Below are 10,471 nucleotides of genomic sequence, written 5' to 3'. Positions count from 1 at the left end.
TCATTGTGATTTTAATTTGCATTTCTCTGATGATTAGTGACACTGAGCATCTTTTCCTATGTCTATTGGCCATCTGTATGTTGTCTTTGGATAATGTCTATTCAGGTCCTCTGACCACTTTTCAATTGAATTGTTTGAGTTGTATGAGTTCCAGAATTCATGCAAGGGAAGGGCTCCTTAACCACAGCACAACTGAACTTTTATTTTTTTATTGTTCAAATACATTTGTCTCCATTTTCCTGCCACCATTTTCCCCTTCCCCATCTCTCCTCCCTCCCTCAATCCTTTCCCACTTTGGCTTTGTCCATGGTCCTTCATACATGTTCCTTGACTTGACCCTTCCCTTCCCTTTCCCCACCACCCCCCACCCTCCTTCCCTCTTGATTCTGTTGGCTTCTTTTTTCTTTCAGTGTTGCTGGTTATATTTTCCTTGCTTGTTTGTTTTGTTGATTAGTTTCCACTTACAGGTGAGATCATGTGGTATTTGTCTTTCTCCCCCTGGTTTATTTCACTTAGCATAATGCTCTTTAGAACTTCTTATGTTAAAAGCTGGCTGGGGAAGAAGGCTCAGTTTTACTAGAATCAAAATTTAATATTACCTAACCATGAAATGAGCAGCAAGGGCTATTTTGATTGTAAAATGAGTGTCCACATATAGCCCACCATCTAGCACAACATACTCTCAGATTTGAGTCTTATTCTTTGTGTGTCTTCACAAGTTTCTCTCTGGTGCTGACTTGGATTTGAATTCTTGATGAGAGGCCTCAGCATCTCCTTGGGCTCATCTGGGCCAGCAAATAGTTTCCTAAAGTGTATATATGTTACCATGGTCAACAGTTGAGTAAAATTTTGTTCATTTTTGAGGTAATACTGGCATACATATGCCCCTACAGTTTCTTTTCTGTTTGGTAATTTGTGCCTTTAAAATTCCCACTGTTAGGTCTATTAATTTACAAAAATTAAAACATTTTGAAACATTTTAAAACTTAGTTATTTATAAATTTTGGATATTAACCTCTTATGTAATGTATCATTGGCAAATATTTTCTCCTGTTCAGTGGGTGGTCTTTGTGTTTTGTTGATGGTTTCCTTTGCTGTACAAAAACTTTTTAGTTTGATGTAGCCTTATTTGTTTATTTGTTGTTTGTTTTGCTTATTTACCTGGCTTAAGGAGATATGTTAAAAAAATACTGCTAAGAGAAATGTCAGAGAGTTTATTGCCTATGATTTCTTCAAGGAATTTTATGGTTTTGAGACTAACGTTTAAGTCTTTAATTCATTTTGAGTTTATTCTTGTATATGGTGAAAGAAGGTGGTCTAGTTTCATTTTTGCATGTATCTGTCCAACTTTTCCCACACCATTTTTTAAGTAGACTATCTTTATCACATTGTAAGTTCTGGCCTCCTTTGTCAAATATTAATTGACTATAAGCAAGGGTTTATTTCCTGGCTCTGTACTATATTCCATTGATCTATTGTTGTTTTTATGCCAGTATCATGCTGTTTTTTTGTATTTATGGTATTTACTTTATTTTATCTTAATTTTTTATTAATTAATATAGTCTTGTAGTATAGTTCAATATTAGATTGCATTATATTTCTAACTTCGTTCTTCTTTCTCAAGATTGCTGTGACTTTTCAGGGTCTTTTGTAGTTCCACATAAAATTTTGGATTATTTCTTCAAGTTCTTTAAAAACATCTTTGGTATTTTGATAAGAATTGTTTTGAATCTATAGATTGTTTTGGGTTGTATGGACATTTTAAAATGTTAATTTCTTTCCATGAGTATGGTATTTGCTTCCATTTTTTTGTATCTTCTTCAATATCTTTTGTCAGTTTTTCTGAGTATAAGTTTTTCAAATCCTTGGTTAGATTTATTTCCAAGTATTTTTTTGGATGCAATTATAAATGGGGCTGTTTTCTCAGTTTATCTTTTTGATAGTACATTACTGGTATATAAAAGTGCAATCTGAGTATTGATTTTGTATCTTGCTGCTTTACTGAATTCATTTATTAGTCCTAGAATTTTTAGGGTTCTCTATATAGTATCATGTCACCTGCAAATAATGGCACTTTTACTTCTTCCTTTCCAATTTGCATGCATTTTTTTCTTCTTTTTTTCTGATTGCTGTGCCTAGGAATTCCAATACTCTGTTCACTCGTAGTGGTGAAAGTGAACATCCTTGTCTTGTTCCTGATCTTAAGGGAAATACTTTTAGTTTTTCCCTCTTGTGTGTGATGTTAGCTATGGGTTTGTTGTATATGACCTTTATTATGTTGAGATATGCTTTCTCTGTTTCCACTCTGTTAAGAGTTTTTATAAAAATGAGTGCTGGATTTTGTCAAATACTTCTGCTACTATTGATATGATCATATGATTTCATTTTTTTTTTGGTTTTGTTTTGTTTTGTTTTCTTATCAGTAAAAAAGTTTTATTCCTTTTAAGGACAAACAATTTATACCACATCCAAGGCCTTACCCTACAGACACAAACCAAGTTAGCCACTTAAAGCATTAGATATTGAGGTACCAGACACACAATGGGGGAAATGCTTCACAGTCTGAAGCTCACACCAAACTGCCTCATGACAGTTGAGCTCTGCTAACACTTGGGTGTGGTTGAGGAAGAGTTCAGCTACAGAACCAAAGGAGAACAGCTGTTTTTTACAAGTACTAAAGCATTTTAAGACTGCATTGGTAGGAACATGTTTTGATGGTGAAGGGAAGAGGGGAAAAGAGCTTAGTCCTTTCCTACAGGACATTAGGCAGCCTTTCAGAGGGCCAGGGTAGAGAAGTGGACTTCCCCTTGCTAATACTCAGTGAATTCTCTGTGGACCTTGGTGGCATATGACAGCATCAAAACCTCTACACTGGTGTCATGGTTCACTGGAAAAGGCATTCATCCATCAAGTTCATTGAGGTCGCCATCCATGTTGTTAAACAGAACAAAATGGAAGTTAACTTTGTCATCTACCCGACACTGGCCTTCCTGGGCCACCATGTCATGGGCTGCCTGAATGGCCTCATTCTTTTAGAAGCATTTTGGTCTTTCTTCTTAAGACAACTTCTCCATTTCAGAAATAAATTGTTTCAGAACTGATCCATCCTCAAATTTGAGTTTGTCTTGATTATTGGCCACTGTGTGGATAAGTCTGATGGTACCACAGGAGCTCCCAATGGTCTGCTTTATGAAGTACACTTTAGGACTGACTTCCTGCCTCTTCAACTCTTCGATCTGTTTTTTCCTGAAGTTCTCATGCTCAGCAGTGAGTGGAAACAGCACCAACAGCACACAGGCTGGTACAGGCAGAACTCAAAGCTTCCTCCTCCAGGCCCAGCAAGTCCACAATGTGCCACTGGCTGGGACCCCCAGATGGGCCAGCACTTTGTTCAGCATCTCAGGGTTAATCTCCATGGGTTTGAATTGCATCTTTGGGAACTGCAGGTGAAATCACTACCGAGAGAAAAGGAAAAACTGCCTGATCATATGATTTCTATCCTTCATTTTGCTTCTGTGATTTATCATGTTAATTGATTTGTGTATATTGTACCATCCTTGTGTCCCAGGAATAAATTCCACTTGATCACAGTAGATGACCTTTTAAATGAATCACTGAATTCAGTTTGCTAATATTGTGTTGAGAGTTATTGCATCCATGTTCATCAGGAATATTGGCCCATAATTTTTTTCTTTGTAGTGTCTTTATTTGGAATCAGATAATGCTGGTCTTATAAATAGAGTTTGGGAATATTCTGTTCTCTTGAATTTTTTGGAATAGTTTGAGAATGATAGGTGTTAGTTCTTCCTTGTATGTTTGGTATAATTCACATGTGTAGTCATTCAGTCCAAGACTTTTGTTTGTTGGAAGCTTTTTGATTACTGCTTTAATTTCATTTGTTGTAATTCATCTGTTCAGATTTTCAGTTTCTCTTGATTCAGTCTTGGAAATTTGTGTTTCTAGTAATTTTTTCCACACCCAATTTGTTGGCATGTTGTTGTTCATAATATTTTGTTATAATCCTTTGCATTTCTGTGGTGTCAGTTTTTACTTCTCTTTTATATATAATTTTATTTATTTGGGGCCTTTGTTTTTTTTCTTAATGAGTCTGGTTAAAGGTTTATCAATTTTGTTTATCTTTTCAAAGAACCATCTCTTGGTTTCATCAACCTTCTGTATTTTCTTTAGATTCTATTTTGTTTATTTTTCACCCTGTTCTTTATTATTTCCTTTCTTCTGCTCACTTTGGGCTTTGTATATTGCTCTTTTTTCTCATTTATTTAGGCATAAGTTTAGATTGTTTGCAATTTTTCTTCTTTGTTTAGGTAAGCCTGTAATGGTATATGAATTTCTATCTTAGGACTGCTTTTGCTGTGTTCCATAGATTTAGTATTATTGTATTTTTATTTTCATTTGTCTCAAGGTATCTTTTGATTTCTTTCTTTATCTCATTGTTAATCCATTCATTGTTTAGTGACAAGTCTTCCATGTGTTTGTTTTTCTTCTTATCAATGATTTCTGGTTTCATGCCATTGTAGTCAAAGAAGGTGCTTGATATGATTTCAATCTCAAATTTATTGAAACTTGTTTTGTGGCCTAACATATCTGCTATACTTCAAAATATTCTAGGTACACTAAAAAGAATATATCCTGCTGCTTTGGGGTGAAATGATTTAATATATCAATTAAATCTATCTTGTCTTGTGTGTCATTCAAGGCTGCTGCTTACTTGTTGATTTTCTGATTTTCTCTCTGGATGACCTACCCATTGATGTCAATAGACTGTCGTAATTCTCTACTATGACTGTATTACTGTCAGTCTCTCCCTCTGTGTCCATGCATATTTCTTCATATACTTAGGTGCTCTTATTGTGGGTGCATCAATGTTTACAAGGGTCCTATCCTCTTGTTGGATTTATCTCATCACTATGTAATATCCTTCTTTGTCTCTTATTATATCATTAGTTTAAAGCCTATTTTGTCTGATATGTGTTGCTACTTCTACTTTCTTAAAATTTCTATTTGCATAAAATATGTTTCTCATCCCTTTACTTTCAAACTGTATATATTTTCATCTGAAGTGGGTCCCTTATAGACAGTATATATATTGTTTTCTTATCCATTCAGCTATCATATTTCTTGTGTTTGGAGCATTTCATTTATTTACATTTAAAGTGATTATTACTAGGTAATATTTATTGCCATTTTATTATACGTATATATGTTCCTCTTGTTTTTTCTTCTCATTCTTTTTATAAAATTAATTATTTTTTAAAAAAATTATAAATCATGTTTATTCTATTACAGTTGTCTCAATTTTTACCCCTTTACCCCCCTCCATCCATCCCACTCCCACCCCCTACTCCCATGGTCAATTCCCACTCTGTTATCCATGTCCATGGGTCATTCATACATGTTCTTTGTCTAGTCCCTTCCCTTTCTTTCCAATATTGTCCTTTTTCTCCATCTGCTCTGGTCACTTTCAGTCTGCTCCATGTCTCCATGCCTGTGGTTTATTTTGTTTGTTAGTTTATTTTGTCAAATAGAGTCCACTTATAGGTGAGATCATATGGTATTTGTCTTTAATCAACTGGCTTATTTCACTTAGCTTAATATTCTCCAGTTCCATCCATGTTGTCACAAAAGGTAGGAGTTCCATCTCTCTCTCTCTCTTTCTTTCTTAAATGCAGATTGATTTTATTTATTTTTTAAAAGTCAGTTAATTATAAAATATTAAAAAATTTTAAAACTATTATAAAGTCTCAGCAATTAAACCAACATGACACCAGCACAGAAATAACCAAGTAGATCAATGAAAAATAATGAGCATTCTAGAGACAAATGTATATATCTGTCTAACAATATATGATTAAGTTGATATTTCAAATCAATGGGTAAAATAAGGCTTATTCAACAAAGTGCATGGACCACTATTACTTGAAATAAAACAAATATAGAGCCCTATTTCACACATTAGACAAGAAATATTCAGGTGAGTTAAAAATCAATATGTAGAATCTAAAGGGTTTTAGAAGAAAATAGAACTAATATTATTCATGACCCAAAGTAAAATATTCAAACCCAGAAGCTATAAAGTAAATATTAACAATATGACTATTTTAAATATTTAACTATATAGTAATATACATATAAAAAAGTTAAAGGACAAGGAATAGACTAGAAAAGTATTTGCAACACATCTAAAACATGGTTAATAGAGTTTTTTTTTTTTTTGGTTTATTTTTTTGGAATAAAGTTCTACAAACCTTAAATCAATAAATCAAAAAAGAATACCAAAACGGCAGTTAAAATTTTTTTTAAACAATAGAAATAGGCAAGAAATATACTAAACCAGATTTAGTTTCAACAAAGAGTAAAGAAAAAATTAAAATAACATCATTGTCACAATCAGATTAATGAATATTAAAAATATTGGTACTATCAAGTATTGGCAACTCTGAAAGGAACTGGGTATTCATAGAAAGTTTTCTTCATCTTAAAGCAGTCCCTTTAGCATATTTTGCAGTGCTGGTTTGGTGGAGGTGTATTCTTTTAGTCTTCTTTTGTCTGGGAAACTCCTTATTTGGCCTTCCATATAATTGAGAGCCTTGCTGGGTAGAGCAGTCTTGGTTGCAGGCCTTTGTGTTTCATGACTTGGAATATTTCTTGCCATTCCCATCTGGCTTGCAGTATTTCTGTTGAGAAGTCAGATGATAGCCGTATCAGGGCTCCCTTATATGTTATTACCTCTTTCTCCCTTGCTTGTTTTAGGATTCTCTGTTTGTCTTTGCTATTTGCCATTTTAATGATGATGTGTCTTGGAGCAGGCCTCATTGGGTTCCTCTTGAATGGGACCCTCTGTGCTTTCTGGACTTGAGTGACTTTTTCTCTTCTCCAATTAGGGAAGTTTTCCATCATTACTTTTTCAAACAGGTTCTTTATTCCTTGCTTCTCTTCTTCTCCTTCTGGTATCTTTATTATATGGATATTATTACATTTCAGGTTGTCCTGCATTTCCCTAAATGCGTCTTCATTCATTTTGAGTATTTTTTCGTTTTCTTGTTCTTTCTGGGAGCTTTTTTCTACTTTATCTTCCAGCTTGCTGATTCGGTCCTCAGCTTCATCTAGCCTGCTTTTGATTCCTTCTACCTTGTTCTTCAATTCAGAAATTGTATTCTTCATTTCCTCTTGTCTCTTTTGGATAGTTTCTATGTCCTTTTTTATGCTGATATAGTTTGCAGTAAGTTCCTCGTAGTTTCCCTGTAGTCTTTTGTAATTTTCTCTGAGCTCACTGAGCTCATTGAGCTTCCTTAGAACCATTGTTTGGAACTCAATATCTGATAGTTATCTTGCCTCTACTTCTTTTAGTTCTCTTTGTGGGGATTCCTCCTTTCCCTTTGAGTGGGGCATATTTCTTTGTCTTCCCATTATTTATGAGACTCTTCTTTTTTGCTTCTGATTCTGTCTTGATTTCTTGACTTTGTGGAAACTTCTATGGTTGGAGGCCGCTGTTTCTATTTTTTGGATCTGCCCTCTGATGGTGTCAGATGTTGACCCTGTCTGACCTTTGGCAGTCTGTTTGAGACTTCCAGTAATTTACTGTTTTTAATTGTCTCCTTCAGCTGTTAACCCCGTTACACTGCACTCAACAAGGCTCCTTAGACAGCTCTGGGTGTGGGGTTATTGGGTCCTCTAATGTTGGTGTGTATGGGGGAGGTGTCCACACGGGATCTGCCACCCCCATACTCTCTCCATTCTCTCTCCAAAGCCTCTGTCCCCAGTCTCTCCTTAAGTGTCACCAGACCTCTTTGAGCCCCCTTTACCCAGGGATCTACTGTCTGTGGCTGCCACTCTGCACTCAGCAGGCAGCTTAGACAGCATAGGGCGGGGTGGAATATCACGGGGGGTGGGGCTATTGGGTCCTTTGAAGCTGGTGCTGTAGGGGCATGGTTTCTGCCTGACTAAGATGGCTGCTGCCATGTGGGGGATGAGTCAGCACCAAGATCCCTCCAGTGACTCAGTTCTCTCCCCAAAGCCTCCTTCCCTAGTCTCTCCTCAGGCATCTCTAGCCCACCCTGCCCCCAACTTTGCTGGAGACCAGGGAAAGTGGCTGCAGATAAAAATTTATTCATTGGCCCTTTAAACATTTCTTTGCATCTCCAGCTGTCTGTCTCTGGCAGAGAGCTACCCTGCTGCTTTTTGCAGCTGGCTGTTATCTGTGTAATTTTTGGGCTCTGGTGTTGTAGGCTAGAGATCCCCGCTTTTGGTTTAGACCCTGCTCCTAGGGGGATCCAGCTGGCTGTTTCAATATCCTTCTGGTGCTGCTGACTGTGGACACCCCGCCTGCCTTCTTGATCTCTCCCACACTCCTTACCAGTTAGATTGCGCTAAAGCCGATTCTTCTGTCTCTGCGGTTACAAGGCTTCTCTCTCACTCTTGTTCAGTTGTTTGTTCCAGGAGATTTCTTCACAATTTAGTTGTAATTCCAGGTTGGTCCTGGGAGAAAGTCAGTGTGACTTCCACTCACTCCTCCGCCATCTTGATTCCTCTCCTCTCCTTATTCTTAAAGGAGTCCCTTTACCATTTTTTGTATCACTGGTGGTGATGAACTCTTTTAGCTTTTTCTTTTCCCAAGGCTCTTTATCTCTCTCCTTCAACTTTAAGTGATAATATTGTTGGATAGAGAAATTTTGATTTTTAGATATTCATTTTTCATTTTCCTGAATATTTTGTGCTAATTCTTTCTGTGCTGAGCAGTTTTTGTTGACAAATCAAATGACAGTCTTGTGGAATCTCCCTTGTAGGTAACTAATTTACTTTCTCTTGCTGCTTTTAAAATTCTCTCTTTTCTAAAAATATCATTTTGATATTTTTAAAAATATCAAAATGTTAAATTTGATATTTTAATTATGATACCTCTTGGTGTGGGCCTCTCTGGGCTCATCTTGTTTAGGAATCTCTGCACTTCCTGGACCTTGTTTCACCAGGTTGGAGAAGTTTCAGTCATTATTTCTTCAAATAGTTATCAATCCCTTGCTCTCTTTCTTCTTCTTCTGGTAGCAATATGATACAAGTGTTGTTATGTTTGATGGTATGCCAGAGGTCCCTTAAACATTCCTCATTTTTTAAGATTTGCTTTTTTCTTTTTGCTGTTCTGATTGGGTATATTCTGCTACAATGTCTTCTCAATCACTGATTTGATTCTCTGCTTTCTTTAAGCTGCTGTTGATTTTTATTTAGTGCATTTAAAATATGATTTCTATGTCCTTTTTCATACTTAGTATCCCTTTGTTTAAACTGTGTATTAGGTAGATATGCTATGTCTCCCAGTCTTTCTAAGGTGGCCTTGTGTAATTGGTATCTCATGGGTTTCAAGGGCACAGTCTTCCTGATCACCTGAACTAGGTGCTCTAGGAATGTTTCTTGTGTATGTTACAGAGTCCTTGTGTGTGTTATATGAGTCTTGATTGTCGTTGACCTGTTCCTGTTTGGGGTTGATCCTCAGGCTGGCTGACTATGATTATTGACCTTGACCAGTACCTGTGCAAGGACTCACAATATGAAGCAAAATTTGACCTAGAAGGTTTTGATGCCTGCAGAGATCTCCCTTTGGGTGTGTTCTAGGTGATTTCTCCGCAGGGCAGGAGCTTGGCAGAGTGGAGTGACTGTTAGTCAGGAGAGTGTGGCTAGTGCTTTCTTTCTGGCTGATAATGGAGAAGAGTGCTCAGTCTAGAAAAACTATTATTTGTAGGTGTGGGAGAGGGACTAAGCACATGGATAATGGTAGCCAACCCTCAGTTCTCCCCCAAAAGTCACACAACCCAATTTTTCCCTGTATAATTACTGTCTGCTTTTAGTGGCTGGCCCTCCAGTGGAGCCCAGGGTGAGTACATATAAATGAGATTTTGTGCCCTCGTCCTTTAAGAAGGCATCTGGTCTTCTAGCAGTCTCCCATCTCCCTGGTAGACAGAATCTCACTGATTTTGACAAGGATATATTATGTGATCTCCTCTTTCTGGTACTAGTGTTCCAGGCTGGGAAGCCCAGCATGAGGCTAAAACCCCTGGCTTCTCAGGATGGACCTTTATAGCAGACATATTTCTCCACATTCTTAAACACCGCACGTGGATGCAGGATGTCCCTTTATGTATGCCTTCCTTTTTTTATCAGTATCATGTGGTTTCCTCTGTATATCTTTAGTTAAAAGGTTTCTGTTCAGCTTGTCTTCAGTTGGTTATTCAGGTTGATTGTTCTATAATTTAGTTGTAATTTCCATTTTGTCATGGGAGGAAGTGGGTATAACTTCTACCTACTCAACTGCTATGTTGGATCTCCATCAGAAAGGTCTTTAAACCACAGATGATTTTTCCTAATAGTCTCCTTACTTTTCCAGTTACTTACAGCTTCCCTGAGGTCTTTTGAGGCCTCATTCCATGCATCCTGTGCTCCTTTTTATATCTCCTTTCTATCT

General features: G+C 36.8%; 1 pseudogene; it reads right to left on the bottom strand.

The window, feature by feature from the left end:
- Positions 1 to 2,762: 2,762 nt before the first annotated feature.
- Positions 2,763 to 3,431, bottom strand: LOC129070091 (ubiquitin carboxyl-terminal hydrolase isozyme L1-like; annotated as a pseudogene).
- Positions 3,432 to 10,471: the final 7,040 nt, after the last annotated feature.

The sequence above is a fragment of the Pteronotus mesoamericanus genome, unplaced genomic scaffold, assembly GCF_021234165.1.
Source record: "Pteronotus mesoamericanus isolate MK-2021 breed Mesoamerican mustached bat unplaced genomic scaffold, CSHL_Meso_final contig_245, whole genome shotgun sequence".
Taxonomy (NCBI): domain Eukaryota; kingdom Metazoa; phylum Chordata; class Mammalia; order Chiroptera; family Mormoopidae; genus Pteronotus; species Pteronotus mesoamericanus.
Note: the sequence above shows the minus strand (reverse complement) of the source record. Positions and strands in the feature narration are given on the sequence as shown.